This window comes from Dromiciops gliroides, chromosome 1 (assembly GCF_019393635.1).
Source record: "Dromiciops gliroides isolate mDroGli1 chromosome 1, mDroGli1.pri, whole genome shotgun sequence".
Classification (NCBI taxonomy): Eukaryota; Metazoa; Chordata; class Mammalia; order Microbiotheria; family Microbiotheriidae; genus Dromiciops; species Dromiciops gliroides.
Window position 1 is genome coordinate 641214078 of NC_057861.1, and position 22048 is coordinate 641236125.

General features: G+C 38.4%; 1 long non-coding RNA gene across 1 annotated transcript in view; it reads right to left on the bottom strand.

The window, feature by feature from the left end:
- Positions 1 to 3036: 3036 nt before the first annotated feature.
- LOC122751286 overlaps positions 3037 to 22048 on the bottom strand; it is a 39360-nt gene continuing 20348 nt past the window's right edge. Inside the window, exon 3 of the long non-coding RNA XR_006355784.1 lies at positions 3037 to 3132. This is a non-coding gene — a long non-coding RNA (uncharacterized LOC122751286). The remainder of the gene's footprint in view (positions 3133 to 22048) is intronic.

The window sequence follows — 22048 nt, forward strand, 5'->3', positions numbered from 1 at the left end:
AAAATTGGAACTAGAAATCTTATAAAAACAAGTGTTGAAAACTATCTCTACATGTAACTAGAAAATAAGAAAATACTTTTATGATTAAAAAAAAAGTTAACACAGTTTTGAAACTTCCCCTCATCTATGGATCCCAAACATAATACCCATTAGAAAATTCCAGACAAACAAACAAGATTTGTAGTAGAATTTGAATTTGGTTCGGCACTCTTACTGTCTCTCACTTACCAGGTCGCACAGACCCCAGGCAAGTTCCTTAAACTCTCAGGGTTTTCCTTCTATTTAAAATGAGGGCATTAGACTGGATGACCTCTGAGGAATCTTCTAGTTCTGAATTTATTATCCTACACAGGGCCCTAAGGCAAATGAGTCATGGTGGTGATGTACCCAAGGACAAGATCTTTATAACTGTTGGGGACATTACCAGCATGGAAGCTCTAAATGAGATTAAAAAGAGACATTACTGGCATATATCCCTATATATAATACATATATGTCATATACACATATGACATACATACATATATGTGTGTATATATACATATACATTTTTAATAAACATTTTTATTTAAAAAAATTTTTTTAAAAAGAAAATTCCAGCTGGAACTCCCTAGAACCCAGATAGCTGTGAGCTTGCATTTCTCACTTTAGGGCTTACAAAGACACTTTCTCAAAACTACCTGCTATGAAAAGTATTACTAGTTAAGTATCTCCATTTTACAGATGAGGACACTGAGGCTGAGAGAGGTTTCAATTTACCTACAGATACACAGTTTGTTAATTTCAGAACTAGGATTTGAACCCACATCTCCTGACTCCAAGTATAGTGCTCCCTCTCTGACATCATACTAACTCTACTGTGACAAATTAGAAACAGGAAAAAAAATTGTTAGGTCACTTTGAAGTTCCCTAGTCACTAAGGAAGAGGGATTCAGGAATTAGAAATGCCAGTGTCCTATATTTCAGTCCCTGTGTAATTCCTAGAAAGTGGGCAAGCAAGTTAATCCCCGTATTTCCATTGCTCCTTCCCTTTTTAAAAAAGGGGAAATAAGACAAAAATGACATTAACACATACAAAGAATTGATGGGTTGATGAACATGCTCATCAAAGCAAGGACTACCAAGAGCAATAATTCAGAGGCCTCTTAACACCTTAGAAACATAAGGACAAAATCAACTTTTTTTTTGGCTATTTCAAAAACCCATGATTTCATTGATGTGATCCTTCCTCTACTGATACTTATCACAACCCTCAGTATACATGGCTTGGTAGACAAGCTTTAAGAGATGCTGTGGTCAGGATCTTAAGTTTGGTAGATCCTGCCAGAATCCATGCTTGACTGGCATAGGTCATCTCTGTGCCACAATGAGACATGAGAAGAAAATTTCAGTGAAATAAGGGGGAATAAAATATAGGGGGTTTCTCCCTTTACTCTCCCCACTCAACACTTCCCTGGTGGAGTATGAAGCTTCTCCCCCTAATCTCTTTATCCTATCTGTCAAGCAGCATCTGAAGAAATTCCTGGAGTCTTGAGAAAGAGTTAGGGAGGTAAGGAAGAATTTGGATGTTTAAACATCTAACCATACAGGGAATATTTTTTTGTGAGTTAACATTTTTTTTTAAAGTGAGGCAATTGGGGTTATGTGACTTGCCCAGGGTCACACAGCAAGTAAGTGTTAAGTGTCTGAGACCAGATTTGAACTCAGGTACTCCTGACTCCAGGGCCAGTGCTCTATTCACTGCGCCAACTAGCTGCCCCTGAGTTAACATATTTTACTATGAATTGCTCCACATAGTCTTTTTCCCATCAATTCTTTAGGACAGGATCCCAGAAAACACAAAAGAAAGAGATGATATAGATCCTCTTCCTCATCATGTCACTAAGAATTTGGGACCATGGACCTTGCCATATATTCTAGTAGACTTGCTGAAGAAAATAAATAGTAAAACTGGAAGGAAAATGTAACAGTGAAATTGGATTGCTTTACTGAATTCCACTTCACTTTAAAAAAGTGACAAGCTAATCAATCGAACAATTTAAATCAAAGACTTCAGACTAGTTGTGAAAGTCAGTCAAATAAATAAATAATCATTATTTTCTTATTTTTTTCTCTTCTTCCTTGCCCTCTGCCCATTCCCTAGAGATGGCTACCATTAGACACACATATGTATATAAGTGTAAAACCATTCTATACATGTTTCTATTTATCAGTTCTTTCTCTGGATGCAGATAACATCTTCCTTCATAGGTCCTTTGTAATTAATTTGTGTTTTTCTAGTAGTCAAAATGACTTTGACACTCAAAGTTTTTCTTAAAACAGTATTTTTTCACATTTATTTATTTAAAGTTTTGAGTTTCAAGTTCTATCCCTCTCTCATTCCCTCCCTCTCTACCCTCCCCCCTCCCCAAGGTAGCAAGGTTATACATGTGCAATTATGTAAAACATTACCATATTAGTCATTTTCATGAAAAGACTTAAGTGAAAAAAAGAGTGCAAAATAGCATGCTTCAGTCTGTGTTCAATCAATATCAGTTCTTTCTCTGGAGGTGGATAGTATGCTTCATCATTAGTCCTTTGGGATTGTCTTGGATCATTGTATTTCTGAGAGTAGTTAAGTCATTCACAATTGCTCATAGAGTTATAATGCTGTCACTGTGCACAATGTTCTTCTGGTTCTGCTCACTTCACTATACATCAGTTCATATGAGTCTTTCCAGGTTTTTCTGAAATCATCCTGCTTGTCATTTCTTATAGCACAATAATATTCCATCACCTGGACTATTCCCTGATCTGTAGTTAACCCCAGGCCAACTTGCTAACTAACCAGATAGCAAAACTTTGTGTGTTGTGTTTGTTAGCTCTGACGAGCCTGTGCCCCTCCCCGACCCCGGGCCACTGCCAATCAAGCCTACCTCCCGGTTCCCAGCAGGGTTGAAAAACCCAAGTTCTGCCTGGGCATCAGCAGAGAGCCCTGTAATCCCCCCACCCCCACCCCGCCAACCACTCAGCCCTCTCACCAGACTGTGAGCTTAGTTCCAGACAACACTGGTGCTGCAGATGATTCAGAGGCTCCGGGGGTCTCTTTCACAGGGAACATTTATAATGGCAGAAGACATACCATCTAGGAGCCTAAACAAAAGAGAAAATTGGGCTTTAGGGTCACCATGTTTAAATTTGATGTGAATGATTGAGATGTCTTAAGGATGATAAGGGCAGTGTGTTCCTAATGTTGGGGCAGATTTTAGAGGGGTCAGCAGAAACTATAATATGGTGGAGAAACTACAGAGCAGAGCATTGTCTGGATCTGAGGTAGAACTGTGAAACAGGGAACCTCTGGAGTATCCCTCTCCACAGTTCTGGGATGAGGCCCATGGTAGAGAAGGTTTTTATATCCTTTTGGAGAAGGGGTAGTAACAGCTGAGGAGCAACACTCTAGATTAAATCTAGAGGAACAGAAATGGGGAGCGACAGAGCCATAAACAGGCACAGATAACTAGAGGTTTTGACACAGAGCATCAATATGGAGGGGGGCATCATACTTCCTCAACATGGGGATCCTTTGGTTTACCAGAGCAGAATTGCATTGTATCCCTAGGATCCTGCTTCAGTCTCTGCTGGGTTGAGGAAATTGGGGTCAGAATTACTATCCATGAGGTAGGTGATATAGTTGGACTCCCTGAGGGATAAACCACCCCATCTCCCAGCATGACTCTATCCAACCATGACGGTCTTACTCCTCTCGATTGAATTTGCCCAAGATGACAAAATTCCTAGTTATGGTTCTGGGGAAGAATACCAGTGCCATCTGCTGGAATTAATGCAAAGCTGCAGGAGAAACAATCTGAAAAAGTATTTTGAGAGGCTGTTTGTCCTTCATTATGGAAGAAGACTGTGACATCAGGGTGATGTCATGGTTTTCAGTGAAATGGATTTAACTGAGGAAGGGCTGTACAAGGTCACCAACCTCACTCTCTTCTCCAGAAACCATCTGGGTCCAGGGGCAAGATATATGTCAGGATGACCAGAGATGGCCCTGTATATCTGAGGCAATTGGAGTTAAGTGACTCACCCAGGGTCACAGAGCTAGTAAGTGTCTGAAGTGAGATTTGAACTCAGGTCCTCCTAACTCCAGGGCAGTACTTTATCCACTACGCCACCTAGCTGCCCACTTTAAGAGGCAATGCCTCCTTGGACCCCTGCTTCATGCATAACTATAATTATATACAGTCTCTGTGGGACGATTACTAATTGGTGTGGATATTTTCCATGAGTTCTGTTATGAGTTCTATTATTTTCTTCAAAGTACAAGTAAAACCTTTTTTCTTTCAGGTTTATGGACTGTGTGTTTGAGACTGAAATTGGTGACAACACATTGTTGGGTGATGTCAATATAATGAGTTTCTCAGACTTCTTGGGTAAAACAAAGTATTAGAGAACTGAGAAATCCCCCAAAGTATACCTGGGTCATTTGTGTAATATGAGAGCTTCTGATGAAAATGCTATGTAAATGTGAAACTTTAAATGTGATCATGGAGCAAAACTTCAGAAAATATGACAAGTATGAACCTTACTAATAGGAAGCCATTCAGTTCCATGATTTGTCAAATTTCTTCAGCTTTTCAAAAAGATGGGATATTCCCTTAAGGTTGTTGCTTATTATTTCATTGTATCTGTAACACTGAACAGTTTAGAATTTTTATGCTGGAAGTTTATAGAAACAAAATACTACTTATTAAGAAATTCAAGTTCATCCTTCTCAATAGGACTGGTCTAAAGCAAAGTTGGGAAAAATAACAAGTTTATCTTGAGTGCCCCAATATCCATTTCTTCAACATCCTCTTTCCCTCTTACCCCATAAAATTCCCTTAGTAAAGAAAGACCTTGTAATTTGTAAACTTTGAGTATAACATGAGTATCGAACTGAAATTTTATCTTTTTGAGATGACATGGGCATTGGATCTGTTCTATAAGTAGGTGTAAAGATGGCAAAATATCAAAATAGTCTATGTTAGATGGGCTGCAGTGGAGTTCTGAATCAGCACAACCATTTTGGAAAGCAATTTGAAATTATGCAAATAAAATGAATGAGTGGTGTGGCTATTCCTTGGGGCATATATTTACCCCTAAAAGGTCATTGATAAGGAAGAATTATGCATATAAACCAAAAAATTTATAACAGCACATTTTGTGGTAGCAAAGAACTGGAAACAAAATAGATGATCATTTACTAGGGAATGGCTAAAATTATGGTACATAAATGAAATGGAATATTACTGTGATATAAGAAACAATGAACATGAATACAGGGTAGCACAGAAACTTGCATGATCTGAAGGAAGATGAAGAAGAGAAAATAATATATATGTGGTGATTACAACAATGTAAATATAAAGAACAACACAAAAAAATCAAAAGCGAATGTTGCAAAATGGCAAAGAACAAGCAAGAAATGAAAAGATGCTTTCCACCTAGTCCTTTGCAGAGGTGGGAGGTCCACAGATATGGAACACTACATATAATAATTATAATGATAGTAAATATTTATATAGCTTTTTAAAGTTTACAGTGCACTTTACAAACATCATCTCAATTTATCTTCACAATAATCCTAGGAGGTAGGTGTTATTATTATCCTGTATTTTACAAATGAAGAAACTCAGTAGACACAGGTTAAGGGACTTGCATATGTTTTCAGACTTTTCAATGTATTGATCAGTATTTCTTTTTCCTCCTTTTATTTTTTTCTTTAAAAAATATTTACCCTATGAGGTGGCATCTTGGAAGGTGGAAGAAGGATACTGGGAAAAATTCTGATAGTATAAAAGCAAAATAAATTAATAAAGTTTTTGTTTGTTTGGTTTTTTGGTGAGGCAATTGGGGTTAAGTGACTTGCCCAAGGTCACACAGCTAGTAAGTGTCAATGTTCTGATGCTGGATTTGAACTCAGGTACTCCTGACTCCAGGGCCAGTGCTCTATCCACTGTGCCACCTAGCTGCCCCAAAAGTTTTATTTTTAAAAAAGAAAGAAAGTTAATGCAACAAAACTATGAAGAACAAGTATGGCCCCAAAGAAGAGAGATAAGACACCTACTCCTACTTCTTTGCAGAGGTAAAAAGATCACAGATATAGAATACTACATGATTTTTTTTTGCATTCTTCCTCTTTTTTCTTTTCTTTTTCTTTGAAAAATGTTCTTTGTCATATAGGATGGCTCAGAAATTCAGGTAGTGTAAATAGCAATAAAGATTTGTTTTTTAAAATCCTATGTTCACAAGATATATAGTTTTTAAGGTTTGGAAATCGCTTTACATATGTTTTCTCATTTGATCCTCACAACTTTGTGAGGTAGGTGTTATTATTGTTGTGATTTTAGAGATTTGGAAACCGAGGCAGAAGAGATTAAGTGCCTGGGGTCATACAGCATATGTCTGAGGTAAGATTTGAACTCAGATTTTCCAAGTTCATCACTATATCCACTGTGCCATTTCCACTAGTGTGTATCAAAGTCCCTCCACATCTCACTCCATCCTTTTCTTGTCCATATACTTTCCATAAAGGAGCTACCAAGGATCCACCTAATATATTGGAGACTTCCTATGGTTCTTTAATATCTCAAGGGCAACATTACTGTACTCAACTGTTCATCTCTCCTCTTTCATTCTTACTACATGATAGGATCACTTTCTTTTCTGGTGGTATGTATCTTTGTCTTTTATGCCACTTATATTGCAGCTTATATCCACAATGTGTCTTTTAACTGCTCTTTATAAATTTATGATGATCCTTTATTGTAGTTAATATCAATAATACTTTTATTCTAGATGTCTTAAAATGGTTATTAAAGGATTTTCCTTTAAAGTTGCATAGGATCTCTGGTACTTAGTGAAGATTATTTTCATGATCCAAGTAATTCCTTTTCCTTGGCTTCCTTGGGAATCCACAGTAGAAAGGCTTTATTTCTAGAAACTACACAATGTGCTGTTAAGAATGTTATTGTAAAAAAAAAAAGGGGGGGGCAGCTAGGTGGCGCAGTGGATAAAGCGCCAGCCCTGGATTCAGGAGGACCTGAGTTCAAATCCAGCTTCAGATACTTGACACTTAAAAGCTGTGTGACCCTGGACAAGTCACTTAACCCTCACTCCCCCCCCCCAAAGAATGTTATTGTCGGGGCAGCTAGGTGGCACAGTAGATAAAGCAGAAGCCCTGGATTCAGGAGGACCTGAGTTCAAATCCGGCCTCAGATACTTGAGACTTACTAGCTGTGTGACCATGGGCACTTAACCCCAATTGCCTCACAAAAAAATGTTATTGTGATTCATTCTAACAAACTCCTGACTGAGAGAGAATACAAGGTGATAGCTCCAATTCAGCACTGAAAGAATATGGTCGAACCCATTTGACCTGGAGCTGGTCAGTTTCAGTTTTCCCAGGTGCTTTAAAATTAGAATAATTTCTTCCCTTTCTGGTCCCTCCTATCTCTTCACTTGAAACATTTGGCACAATAATGACTAGACAGTGGTCCTGAAAGTAGCTGACTGAATGTTCCCAGAATCTCAGAATTGGAAGAGGTCCCCAAGGCTCTCCAATCCAGTCCATACTTGACCAAGACTCCATTCTGCAATATTGCTGCTTAGTGGTCATTCATATCCCCTTGCCTTGAAGACCTCCAGTGAGTGGGATCCCATCACTCCCAAGTTTAAAAAGCTTTGTTGGGGCAGCTAGGTGGCACAGTGGATAGAGCACTGGCCTTGGAGTCAGGAGGACCTGAGTTCAAATCTAGCCTCAGACACTTAACACTTACTAGCTGTGTGACCCTGAGCAAGTCACTTAACCCCAACTGCCTCACCAAAAAAAAAAAAAGCTTTGTCAAGAAACAAAGCCAAGAGTATACAAATTTCAGAGGGACTCAGAAAGGAATATAGCAAACAGACTTTTGGTTGTGTTCTGTCTTTTATTTTATTTGGTTCTAATTTATTAAATGCTAAAGATCTCCCTGCTGAAAGGCATAGAAAGAAGGGGTTTTGTCATTGTTGCTGAGTCAAGTCTGGGGTTTTCACAGTAGGTTAAGGAGCCAAGTCCATTCCTGGAAGGTGTTTCCTCATACAGCAACTCTTTAGCTCAAGGGGAACAGCTGAGAACTCTCAGGTGCATCATCGGTGTCTTGTGACCTGCCACTGACAGTGGGAGTTCACGTGATTCTGATACATCAACTTGCCTCCTTTTTCAAGATTACAAATTTCAGATTGATCTCTGTGTGAGATTAGGAAAATAGTATATGATTTGTGTTTTATTGAGGGCTGACTCAACACAACACAAAGGACTTTTGGCAAAAGAATAGAGAATGCTTTCCTTGAAACAAGAAAAGACTTCCAGAATTCAAAGTTGGGCTTTAGAAAACATCCTGCCAATGGTTCATCAAGCTGTGGTATATGATGGTGAGGGAATATTATTGTGATATAAGAAATTACAAGCAGGATGATTTCAGAAATGCTTGGAAAGACCGGTATGGACTGATGTATAGTGAAGTGAGCAGAACCAAGAACACATTATGCACAGAGACAGCAATATTGTTTGATGAAGAACTGTGAATGACTTAACTATTCTCAGCAATACAATGATCCAAGACAATCCCAAAGGACTAATGAAGGAACGTACTATCCACCTCCAAAAGAAAGAACTGATATGATTGAACACAGACTGAAGAATGCTGTTTTCACTTTCTTTCATTTTTAAATTTTACTCAAGTATTTTTGTACAAGATGACTAACGTGGTTACATTTTACATAATTGCACATGTATAACCCATATTAGATTGCTTACTGCCTCAGGGAGTTGGGAGGGGAGGGAGGGAAGGAGGGATAAAAATTGGAACTCAAAACTATAAATAAAAATGTTTATTATTAAAAAAAAGAAACCATCCTGTCCAACTTCATTTTACAGTTGAGGAAACTGACCACTAGAGAAGTTTGAGGACTTGTACAAGGTCACACAGGTAGCTAGTACCAGAGAAAGGATTCAAAACCAAATCCTTTAACTTAAAATTCAACGGGAGTTCCTATAAAAACAACCCATCTGCTATTTGTGGGACAAGATGTGGCTGTTATTCTTTGTCCTTTGTTTTTGAAGAGGACCAATGACATCATAAGGTGATGTCTTGATTCATGCATGAATTGGATTTACTTGAGGCAGAGCTGCACAAAGTCATCAGCCCCACTCTCTCTTCTAGAGTCATCAAACTCCAGTGGCAGGACAAAAGTCAGGATGACTGGCAATGGCCCAGGATGCAGTGGATGACCTTGGCATACTCAGTGTCTGACCAAGCTCTAAGTACTCCACAGTGCCTGCTTCAGCTGCCTTCATGGCTATTGGAACAAATTGTTCTCATCTGTCCAATTGGCTGGGGAAGTCTCCACATGTTTGTGGTAGACATCCTCCTAACTCATGGGTTTGAAGAAAATGTTAGAGTTGAAAGATCATCTCATCCAATTCCCTCATCAGATAGATGAGAAAACTGAAGGCCCAGAGAGATTAATTTATTCAAGGTCACACCTAGACATTGCAGAGTTAGACCTAAGACCCAATTCTCTTGATTACCAGTCCAATATAGCTTGCATTTAGTGTAGGGGGTAATTTGGTAAGGAGATAAGCAGGGGTGTGCTGGAGCTCCAAAAAGCTAGTTGTTAAATTTCCAGTGTGGGGGGTAGCTAGGTGGCGTAATGGATAGACCACCAGCCCTGGATTCAAGAGGACCTGAGTTCAAATCTGGCCTCAAACATATGACACTTACTGGCTGTGTGATCCTGGGCAAGTCATTTAACCCTCATTGCCCTGCCCACCCCCCCCCCCCAAATCTAGTATGAGCATTTACTCCTTGGAAAAAAACCAAATGCTTGATTTATTGTTTTGTTGATTGTAAGACTTAAGAAAGTGATGGAGAAAATGTTAACAATGCAGATTAAACTTAAAAGTATGTCCCACAGTGCCTACCCCAGAGATGGCTGTTAAATATTTACCAGCACAGGAAAAAAACTAATGAGCTTGTGGATTTCAGGAAAGGACCTTCAAGATCATGAGCTCACTCATTCTTCAGATGAGGAAACAGTTGCTGAAGGAGGAAGTGGCTTGCCCGAGGACACACAGGAAGGAAGCAGAAGCACAGGGATCAAACAATCAGCTTGTCTGACACCTGACCCAGTTCTTTCTTCTCTATCATTGCTTTCTGAAATCATAGTTATGAATCTCTGTCCAACCATGTTAGCCTCACACAGAAAAGAATGCCAGACACCTCTGATCCCCATTCATAGACTATATCCTTAACCCAAACCAACCATCTTGCAAACATATGACTTGAGCGAAAAGCAGAAGCAGGTGAGAGAACAAATTTAATCTGCCACATTTATGCATCAGACCAATATTCATAAAAAGGCCCATTATCAGGTTGGTCATAGGACAATCAACTTCCAGAAATTTCAAACCATCTTGTCTAAGCCCCTCATTTTACAGCTGAGAAAACTGAGCTCTGGAGAAGTGTGACACAATTATCTCAAAGAATATTTGTAGGGCAGCTAGATGGTGCAGTAGATAAAGCACCTGCCCTGGATTCAGGAGGACCTGAGTTCAAATCCGACCTCAGACAATTGACACTTACTAGCTATATGACCCTGGGCAAGTCACTTAATCCTCATTGCTCCACCAAAAAAAAATTTGTGTCAGTGGAGTGATTATACAATGATTAAATCACAAATCCTTGAAGTACTGGAATAAGCATATATTAAATACCTACCATGTCGAAGACATAGGCCAGATAAGTTGCACAGTGGATAGCACTCTGGGTTTGCAACCACGAAGACTCATCTTGAGTTTAAATCTGACCCTGGATACTTACTAGCTGTGTGTCCCTGGGCAAGTCACTTAACCCTATTTGTCTCAGCTTCCTCATCTGTAAAATGAGCTGGAGGAAGAAATGGCAAATTACTGATATCTTTGCCAAGAAAACCCCCAAATGGAATCACAAAGAGTGAAAAAATGACCAAACAACAAGAACAAAATGTCTAAAACTAGACTCAGAGACAGGAAGACTTCAGTTCCAGAGACACTTAATATCTGTGTGACCCTAGATAAGCCATTTAATCCCTCAGACTTGATTTCTTAACCCGAATTTTCCAGATAACTGTTTTCCAGCAGGAGCTCTGTTTGGTTTTTGCTCCACACAATATCATGGCTCACATAGTATAAGCTGATCACCTGAAATGTCATCACCATATGGATTGACTCAGTTTTTGATACTCAATACCTTGTCAACTCCCTCAACTGTTCCTCCCCTTCTATTGGAGGGCTAGAGACTTCTAGCCTATCCCCATTACAAATAATGCTTACTGATGATTTTAGCTAGAGACTGTTTATTATTTTAAGAAAAACTCCATGTATTCCTATGCTTTCTAGTGTTTTTAATTGAAATAAGTGTTGTATTTTGTCAAAAGTTATTTTTCTGCATCTATTGAGATATGGTTTTCTTATGTTATTGATGTGGTCAATTATGCTGATAGTTTTCCTATTTTAATCAGCCCTGCATTCCTGGTATAAATCCCACCTGATCATAGTGTATGATCTTTGTGAAATATTGCTGTAATCTTTTTGCTAGGGTTTTATTTAAAATGTTTGCAACAATATTCATTAGAGAAACTGGTCTATAATTTTCTTTCTCTGTTTTTGTTCTTCCTGGTTTTGGTATCTGCACCATATTTGTGCTATAAAAGGAATTTGGTAGATTTCCTTCTTCACCTATTTTTCCAAATCTAGTTTTATCTATTTTACCTAGTATTGGAATTAATTGATCTTTAAATGTTTAGTAGAATTCACGTTTGAATCCATCTGGTTCTGGTAATTTTTTCTTAATTTCATTGATGGCGTCTTCAACTTCTTTTTCTAAGATGAGGTTATTTAAATATTCTATGTTCTCTTCTGTTACTCTGGGCAACTTATATTTTTTCAAATATTTATCCATTTCACTTAGATTGTTATATATTTTGGCATATAATTAGGCAAAATCGCTCCTTGTAACTGCTTTAATTTCATCTTTATTACTGGTGAATTCAGTCCTTTCATTTTTTTATACTGGTAATTTGATTTTCTTCTTTTATTCAAATTAACCAATGGTTTATCTATTTTATTTTTTCCCATAAAATCATCTCCTGGGCAGCTAGGTGGCGCAGTGTATAGAACACCAGCCCTGGATTCAGAAGGACCTGAGTTCAAATCCGGCCTCAGACACTTGACACTTACTAGCTGTGCAACCCTGGGCAAGTCACTTAACCCCAATTGCCTCACACACACACAAAAAATCATCTCCTAGTTTTATTTATGAGTTAATTTTTTAACTTTCAATTTTATTAATATCTCCTTTGATTTTTAGAATTTCTAATTTGGTATTTAATTAGGGATTTTAAATTTGTTCTTTTTCTAGTTTTTTTGGTTGCATATCAAGTTCATTGATCTGCTTTTTCTCTATTTTACTGATATAATCATGTAGAGATAGAAATTTTCCCCTAAATACTGCTTCATTCCATAAATTTTAGTATGCTGTCTCATGGTTATCATTCTCTTTAATGAAATTATAGATTTTTTTCTATGATTTGTTCTCTGATACACTCATTCTTTAGGTTTAGATTATTTAGTTTCTGATTAATTTTTTTTTTGCAGGGAAATTGGGGTTAAGTGACTTGCCCAGGGTCACACAGCTAGTAAGTGTTAAGTGTCTGAGGCTGGATTTGAACTCAGGTACTCTTGAATCCAGGGCCGGTGCTCTATCCACTGTGCCACCTAGCTGCCCCTCTAATTGATTTTTAATCTATGTTCTTATGGTATTATTGTCATGGAATTACTGGATATAATTTTTACTATATTATGGTCTAAAAAATGAGTCATCCAATATTTCTGCTTTTCTGCATTTGGTTATGAGATTTATATGCCCTAATTTTGTGAAGGTGACATATGGAGCTGAGAAAAAACTATACTCCTTTCTGTTCCATTCGATTTTCTCCAGAGGTCCATCATATCTAACTTTTCTAAAAATCTATTCCTCTCCTTAACTTCTTTTTTGTATATTTTATGGTTAGATTTACCTACTTCTGATAGGGGAAAGTTGAGGGCCCCCCCACTACTATAGTTTTACTCTCTATTTCCTCCACAATAGCTCTTTATGGTGGGTGTTTTTTTGGCCAAGCTTCTAGCCTACTTCTTGACTTTGAACTTTATGTTTAGATCTGGGTTCTGCACACTTTGGGGAAGGGTGCAGAGAGGGCTATCTAGTCTGCTCTTCTGTCCTTTTTCTGTTGCTGTCACAGCTCAGGCTGAAAATCTGAAAGTTTTCAATGTTCTGAGAGTAGTATGATCTGGGAGGAGGTCTGATCACTTCCCTCCTGATCAGATTTCTACAAGTGCCTGACCCAAGTTTGAGTCTTTCAGGTTGTCCCTGGTTGACAGTTTTAGCAGTCTGCTGATGGACTCAGCTACTCTTAGCCCATTGGGAGGTTCTGCAAGATTCAGAGCAACTGAATTAGCACTTCCCTTTGGTCTGGGACAATGGGCTTTGCTCCTAGGATCAGAGCTTTCTACAACCACAGTTCATCTCTGGAACCTGTTTCTTGCTCAGTGTACAGCTAGGGCCAACACTCATGATATATCCTTTCCCCCTGTGACTCAAAACTGGGTAGTAGGCAATAGAGCTGCCAGATGGCTATTCCAGCACCTGACACTAGTTCAGGGATACCCTGGGATCCACTTCTGGCTTGTTGCTTCCTTCCTTGGTGTCCTGTCTTGGCTTTCTTTCAGTTCCTAAACACTAGAATGTTCCATACCTGGCCAGACTCAGACTTCAGATCTCAGTGTCCACAGACCTTCCTGTCTCCCTAAGCTGCCCTGGGCTGGAAAAATTACACACTATAACTTTTCCTTGGCTTTCCTGATCAGAATTTAGTTTGGTGCATTTTCTAGATCTTTGTCAAGAAGGTAAGGGAGATGAGCTAAGGCTTCCTTTTATTTTGCCATTTTGACTCTGTCCCACTAGACTTAGAATCAGGAGACAGTGTCATTTGAATCCTCAAACTTACTAGCTGTAGAGAAAGTCTTGTGATAAAACTCTCTGAGCCTTAATTTTTTATCTGTAAAATGAGAATAATAATGCCTTAAGTTACTATCTCACAGGATTGTTGTGAGGATCAATCGAGTTAATACATTCAGAGTGCTTTGTAACAATAGCTAATAACTTTATATAGCACCTACTATATACCACTTTACCAATATTAATCCCATTTTATCATAATAGCCATGGGAAGTAGGTGCTATTATAATCCTCCTTTTACAGATGAAGAAACTGAGGCAAACAGGTTAAATGACTTGCCAGAGGTCACACAGTGAGTACATGTCTGAGGCTGGATTTGAACTCAGAGCTTCCTGACTCCAGGCCCATCCCTCTATCCACTGTAAAGTTTAAAGCATCATATATGTCAGCTATTATTAACAAACCATGTAGCCTTAGGCAAGTCTAAATCCTCTGAACTTATGACATCTGTAGGTATATGTTTTGTCATTTGTAAAAATAGATTACATTTTTTAAAAAACCTACCTAATAGCTCAGTTTTATATACAATCCTCTTTTTTTGTTCTTTATATATTGAAATGCTCATATTTATTGATGTTTGTTAAATTCCTAATTAAAAAATAAAGTAAAATAACCTTATAGTTTCCTTCCAGCTCTAACATTCCGTAATTCTTTTTTCTTTTTCTTTTTGCAGGGCAATGGGGGTTAAGTGACTTGCCCAAGGTCACACAGCTAGTAAGTGTCAAATGTCTGAGGCTGGATTTGAACTCAGGTACTCCTGAATCCAGGGCCGGTGCTTTATCCACTGCACCACCTAGCTGCCCCTATAATTCTTATTGAAAGGACATCACATTTCTATTCAGAACAGTTCCTCATAATTTCATAATATATAGCTCCACCTAGTGTCTATGTGATGTGCATATTTGAAAATTTCTTCAGAAAGAATCATAGATCAGAAGATTACATATAGATGAAGAACTCAAATGGACATCTGAGACTATTTTATCCAATTCTCTCATTTTGCAGATGAGAAACTGAGCCCAAGGGATGTTGAGTGTTTTACCCAAGTTCACACAGGCAGTAATCAGAATAAGGATTTCTTCAACTACGAGCTTTGAGTATAGATGCATCCCATTTTAGCTGGAGTCTAACACATTTAAAGCCACCCCTTGGCTAACCCAGATAATTGTCTTTATGAGTTACACACTTCAAAATATAATCACCAATGTGAATTCACCATTTCAAATGAGAAAAATCATTATTTTCAATTCAAATCAACTTGTGTTGATTAAAGGTCTACTGTGAGGGGGCAGCTAGGTGGCACAGTGGATAAAGTACTGGCCCTGGATTCAAGAGGACCTCAGTTCAAATCCGGCCTCAGACACTTGACATTTACCAGCTGTGTGACCCTGGGCAAGTCACTTAACCCTCATTGTTCTGCCCCCCAAAAAAGTCTACTGTGTACCAGACATTAGGTATGGGGGACATAAATATCTTTCTCAAGGAGCTTACATTCTATTGGGGGGATATAATATGTAAACATAGAAGTATGTTTCTACATAGAAGCAGAAACAAAATATCTGAAGGGAAAAGAATACTAAAAAAAGGAGGAATAAGGAAAGACCTCTCATAGGAGGTGACAATTCAGTTGGGCCTTGAAACTCCCTTAAGGATTTTCAGAAATAGGGGTAAGAAAGAAGATCATTCCCAGCATAGGGAAATAGGAATAGGACTGACTGCTTTGTTTATCACTGGATATGTTTGGGTTTTTGGGGGTTTTTTTTGGTGAGGTAATTGGGGTTAAGTGACTTGCCCAGGGTCACACAGCTAGTAAGTGTCAAGGGTCTGAGGCCAGATTTGAACTCAGGTACTCCTGAATCCAGGGCCACTGCTCTATCCACTGTGCCACCTAGCTGCCCCACTGGATATGTTTTTAATCATAGTAGAAGCAAACTGTCAAAGAACTTGGGGCCTTACATTCATTTTGTCTTTAGTTTCACCAAAAATTGTAATACAGATTTAGTGTTGGGGGCATATGGTCTAGCAGACAGAACCCTGGACCCTGATAGTGCATAGAACTACCAGGATTTGATCCCTAGAGACCTGAAGGCGATCTTTTTTTGTTTGTTTTTGTTTTAAATTTTAATTAATATCTTTTTTAATACTTTTTTGTTTGTTTTGTTTTTTGTGAGGCAATTGGGGTTAAGTGACTTGCCCAGGGTCACACAGCTAGTAAGTGTTAAGTGTCTGAAGCCGGATTTGAACTCAGGTACTCCTGACTCCAGGGCCAGTGCTCTATCCACTGTGCCACCTAGCTACTCCAATATCTTTTTTATATCACCAAAATTTCTACCAGTGTCCCCATATTTCCCTTTTAGATGGCCAACTCCTATAACAAATACTATTTTTAAAGAAAAAATTTAAAAATCAGCAAAACTGAGCAATACATTGAAAAAGTCTGAAAATATGTACAATGTACCACACTGTGTATCTCCAGCCTCTTGCAAGTGTTCTTCTGACTTTTAATAAGCAACTTCAACCTGTCTGTTTCAGTCAGCTCCACTTTGAATATCACCTGCTTCCCATAAAACAGGTAGCACAACAGGTGAAGTAGAAAAATTTGAGAGTTAGAAGATGCAAGTTTGGATCCCAGCTTTGCCACCAACTACAAGAGATCATAGAGTGGGCTTGAACAAGTCCCTACTCTGAGGCTATGTTTTGTTTTGTTGGTAAGGCAATTGGGGTTAAGTGACTTGCCCAGGGTCACATAGCTAGTAAGTATCAAGTGTCTGAGGCCGGATTTGAACTTAGGTCCTCCTGACTCCAGGGCTGATGCTTTATCCACTGCACCACCTAGCTGCCCCTTTGTTTCGTTTTAATATATAAAATGAGGGGGTTGGCTTAGGTGACTTCTAAATCCCTTCCAGATCTAAATCTTTGACCCTAATAAATTAGTTATATCTGTTAAGAATTTGTATTCAAAGAAAAACTTTGAATAGTGAGTAACTTCAAGGTTATCAAAAAAGTATATGCTAATCAATTCATCTCAGAAAGCTTAGGTAACGAAGTCATAAGAACTCCAAATTAAACTAACTTTTCTTTTTTTATCATAATTTTTCATTATATTTTCATTTTTCCATTCAAATAAATATATGTTCCCTTATTTTTAACTTTAATAGTAACATTTTTCTAGTTACATGTAAAAATAGTTTAACATTTGTTTTTATGACATTGTGAGTTCCAAATTTTCCTTCATCCCTTCCTTCCCTTTCTCTTCCCCAAGACAAAAAGAAATCTGATATAGGTTATATATGTGCAATCACATTAAACGTATTTACACATTAGTCATGTTGTGAAAGAAAAATCAGAACAAAAGGGAAAAACCTCAAAAACAGGGGAAAAAAAAGTAGAAATAGTATAGTTCAATCTTCATTCAGATTCCACAATTCTTTTTTCTGGATGTGAAGAGCATTTTCCATCATGAGTTTTTTGGAATTGTCTTGGCATCATATTGCTGAGAAAGAGCTAAGTCTATCACAGTTGATCATCATACAATGTTGCTGTTACTGTGTACAATGTTCTCCTGGTTCTGCTCACTTCACTCACCATCAGTCCACTTAAGTCTTTCCAGGTTTTTCTGAAATCTGCCTGCTCATTATTTCTTATAGCACAATAGTATTCCATTACATTCATATACCACAACTTATTCAGCCATTCTCCAATTGATGGGCATCCCCTCGATTTTCAATTGTTTGTCACCACAAAGAGAACTGCTATAAATATTTTTGTACATGTGGGTCCTTTTTCCTTTTTTATGATCTCTTTGGTATACAGACCTAGTAGTGGTATTACTGGGTCAAAGGATATGCACAGTCCCATAGGCCTTTGGGCATAGTTCCAAATTGCTCTCCAGAATAGTTGGATGAGTTCACAACACCACCAACAATGCATAACACCACCAACAATGCATAAATGTTCCACATCTTCTCCAACATTTATTATTTTCCTTTTTTTTTATCATATTAGCTGTTCCCTTGTTTTTATTTTGTTTTTATTTTTATTTATTTATTTTTTTTGGTGGGGCAATGGGGGTTAAGTGACTTGCCCAGGGTCACACAGCTAGTAAGTGTCAACTGTCTGAGGCCGGATTTGAACTCAGGTACTCCTGAATCCAGGGCCAGTGCTTTATCCACTGTGCCACCTAGCTGCCCCCTTGTTTTTATTTTTAAAAAACAAACCTGTGATTTCATCAGTGTTGAGAGGTCCTATAAGAACTTCTTCTGCCAGTACAGATGGGAACTTGCTTTGTAATTTATAACCTTAGAAAGTTGCCTGGAGTCACATAGCTAATGTGGTTCACAAAATCTCAGAGGAAGACTTTCTGACCCTAAAGGACTTCCAGGTCTTCCTGACTCTGGTACTGGTTTATACCAGGATGTCCTTGTCTTATGTCTATTAGACTAGAACAGTCTATTAGGGGACATAAGACAGGGCATAAACTGACATAAACCAGTCTTAGAGTCAGGAAGACCCGGAAGTGCCTCTTTCTCTGTATTCTCCAGAGCCCCTGGTTCAGGGACTTGCACCTACTAGGTGCTCAATAAATATTTGCTGAATTGAAAACTGTTCACAGGGGAGATCCACATAACTCTTTGGAAATTAGACTAATCCAGAATTCTCCTTCCAGGCTGATCGACATAATAATTAAATTTTAAACCAACACACAAGGCCAACTCCCTGTGTTCATCTACAATGCTCCCCTTACCCTGAACAACAACAATCTCTTGCTTCAAACTGCTTCTTTCTTCATTCTAAGCACCACATGGTATGGCACCATATTATATCCTTCTAGATCCAATGGAATGAGACCTTAAGCTACACATCTGATCATGGAAAAGTTTTTTCCTTAGTCTCTAAATTAAAGGTCTTCTGATTCATTCTGGCAATTATCACCAGCTTCAGATATTACCCTCAAATTTCAGATCATTTCAGACCTTTCTTTAGGCAGACCATAGGAAGTTGGTTTCCATGTTGCTACTACAAGAGATTTTAGACTAGATGGGACCTCAGAGATCATTTGATCCAACTTGTTCATTTTACAGAAAAGAAAATTGAGATAATAGCGAGCAGAACTAGAATTCAAGTCCTAATCTAATGCTCTTTCTAATATGTCACATTAGAATTTGGTCAACCTTCTAGCAACTTATTTGGATGAGTCTATTTTTGTATTTTTGGACAACCTTTTGATAATTCTTTATGTCCCTATTTTGGATGTGGGTATGGACTACCCTCCAGGTACATTCCTGATCCCTGGAGTGAATGTTTAGTTCCCCTATTTTCTTAGCAGAATTAGGGGTTTTTTTCAGCTTAGCAAGAGATATTCTGCTTTTTATTCTTAGCTACATTAGGGAAATGTGGTGCTCTCTAACAAATAGAAGAGATATTCTGAAGAATCATCACAATGTGGTCATATAACTAGATTGGAACTCTGCAAACAACAGGCCATTTCTATAATTTTATAATCCTGTTATTCACTGCTTTTTTACTTTGGGGAAACAACCAGGTTATCAAAAGCAAAACCAACAAAGGTCAGTCCAAAATTATTCCTAGTTGAACTTCCAAATCTAACCTGAGAAAAATCACATTTTAAAGATAAAGGGTGGTTAGTTCCTAGTTTGCCATCTATGCATATTGGGCCTCTTTACAATAACAAATGTCAAAACATTACAAGTCAAACTTCTTTAGGATAAAAATCTAAGTCCTAGTCAATGACCACTTACTTTTTTTTTTTTTTTTTGGTGAGGCAATTGGGGTTAAGTGACTTGCCCAGGGTCACACAGCTAGTAAGTGTTAAATGTCTGAGGCTGGATTTGAACTCAGGTACTCCTGAATCCAGGACCAGTGCTCTATCCACTGTGCCATCTAGCTGCCCCTGACCACTTACTTTCAATTGATGATTCACTGAGTGGCAGTTTGGCATAAACAGAACACTGGACTTGTGAGTCAAGAAATCAGAGTTCATGGGGCAGCTACTTGGTGCAGTGGATAGAGCACTGGCCCTGGAGTCAGGAGTACCTGAGTTCAAATCCGGCCTCAGACACTTAACACTTACTAGCTGTGTGACCCTGGGCAAGTCACTTAACCCCAATTGCCTCACTAAAAAAAAAAAAGAAAGAAAGAAAGAAATCAGAGTTCAGATCCTTATTCCAATATTTTCTAGTTCTGTGGCTATATATCTCGGGTTTTCTGGTCTATAAAATAGGGATAGCACATTTCCTATTGCACAGAGTTGATGTGAAGAAAGCACTTTGTAAACCTTTTAGCACTGTATAAATGTGAAAGTTGCATTAACTTGAGAGGCAGCATGCATACTATAGTAAATAGACAGCAAACCTTGGTTCAGGCCATGCCTCAGACACATATTGGTCAAGTGACCTTGAGAAAGTCATTTGATTTCTAAGTTCTTTAGGCACCTCTTTAATACTAAAAGTTGTAGAGAAGGTACTGATCTGCATTGATAGAGGAAGTTTCTTCCCAGGAATTTCCTACACAGAACTAGTAAAAAAATATATATATATATTGGTCATGTAATAAGTGCCTGCTTAGGGGCAGCTAGGTGGTGCAGTGGATAAAGTACCAGTCCTGGATTCAGGAGGACCTGAATTCATATCCAGCCTCATACACTTGACACTTACTAGCTGTGTGACCCTGGGCAAGTCACTTAACCTTCATTGCCCTGCAAAAAAAAAAGTGCCTGCTTATTAAGCTTTATAGGAGATACAGTGGTAATTAAGGCACAAGACCTATTTCATGGAGCCTAGAGAAGAAGGGTACAACATATGTATGGACTAATATAATATACAATAGCTACCCTGAAGAATAGAATATAAAAGTACAGAGTGCTGTAGAAAATTGGAAGAAGGAAAGATTATAACCTACTGAAGGGATCAGTAAAGGCTTCATGGGGAAGTTGGCCTTTGAGGTGAGCTTGATAGTATGAATAAAACTTCAAAAGGCATCAAAAGAAGTGATTACTAATAACCAATGATTTGGGGAGATCCAGAGATCATCCCATTTTCTAAAATCCTGATTTAAAAGTTCAGTCTCGGGGCAGCTAGGTGGCGCAGTGGATAGAGCACTGGCCTTGGAGTCGGGAGTACCTGAGTTCAAATCCAGCCTCAGACACTTAACACTTACTAGCTGTGTGACCCTGGGCAAGTCACTTAACCCCAATTGCCTCACTAAAAAAAAAAAAAAAAAAAAAAAAAAAGTTCAGTCTCTTAAAGGACAATACTGATAATGAGATTAGATTCAGACTCCACCCACATCAGAAAGTCCATTGTGCTCTACTCAGGTTTGGGTAAGAATAAATTCTTTGAATAGACTACCCAAGTCTGGGGGTAACTTAGAAGTAAATGACATAATCAAAATTCATAGGTTCAGCCCCTAATTGTAATATTCATTCTCTCATTAATTGTTAACCAATCAGAGTTGACTGTCACCCTCAGGAACACTCCTCTTCCAAAGGACATATAAGGGGCAGCTAGGTGGCGCAGTGGTTAGAGCACCAGCCCTGGATTCAGGAGTGCCTGAGTTCAAATCTGGCCTCAGACACTTAACACTTACTAGCTGTGTGACCCTGGGCAAGTCACTTAACCCCAATTGGCTCACTAAAAAAAAAAACCAACAACAACCAAAGGACATATAAACCCTGAGCCAGCCACCATGATTGTCTTTGGTCTAAGAGAGAGATGGCCAAATGACTATCCTTTTATTAATAAATATGCTGACATTATTAATAAAATGACTAAATTCCCCAGATATTATGTCTCTCAAACTTTTAAAATGTTACAGCAGAGATAGTTGGAGAAGGCACAGGGCATGGCATGATGTGAGCAAAGGCATGGTAGTAGGAAAGTACTTGAAGTATATATATACATACATAT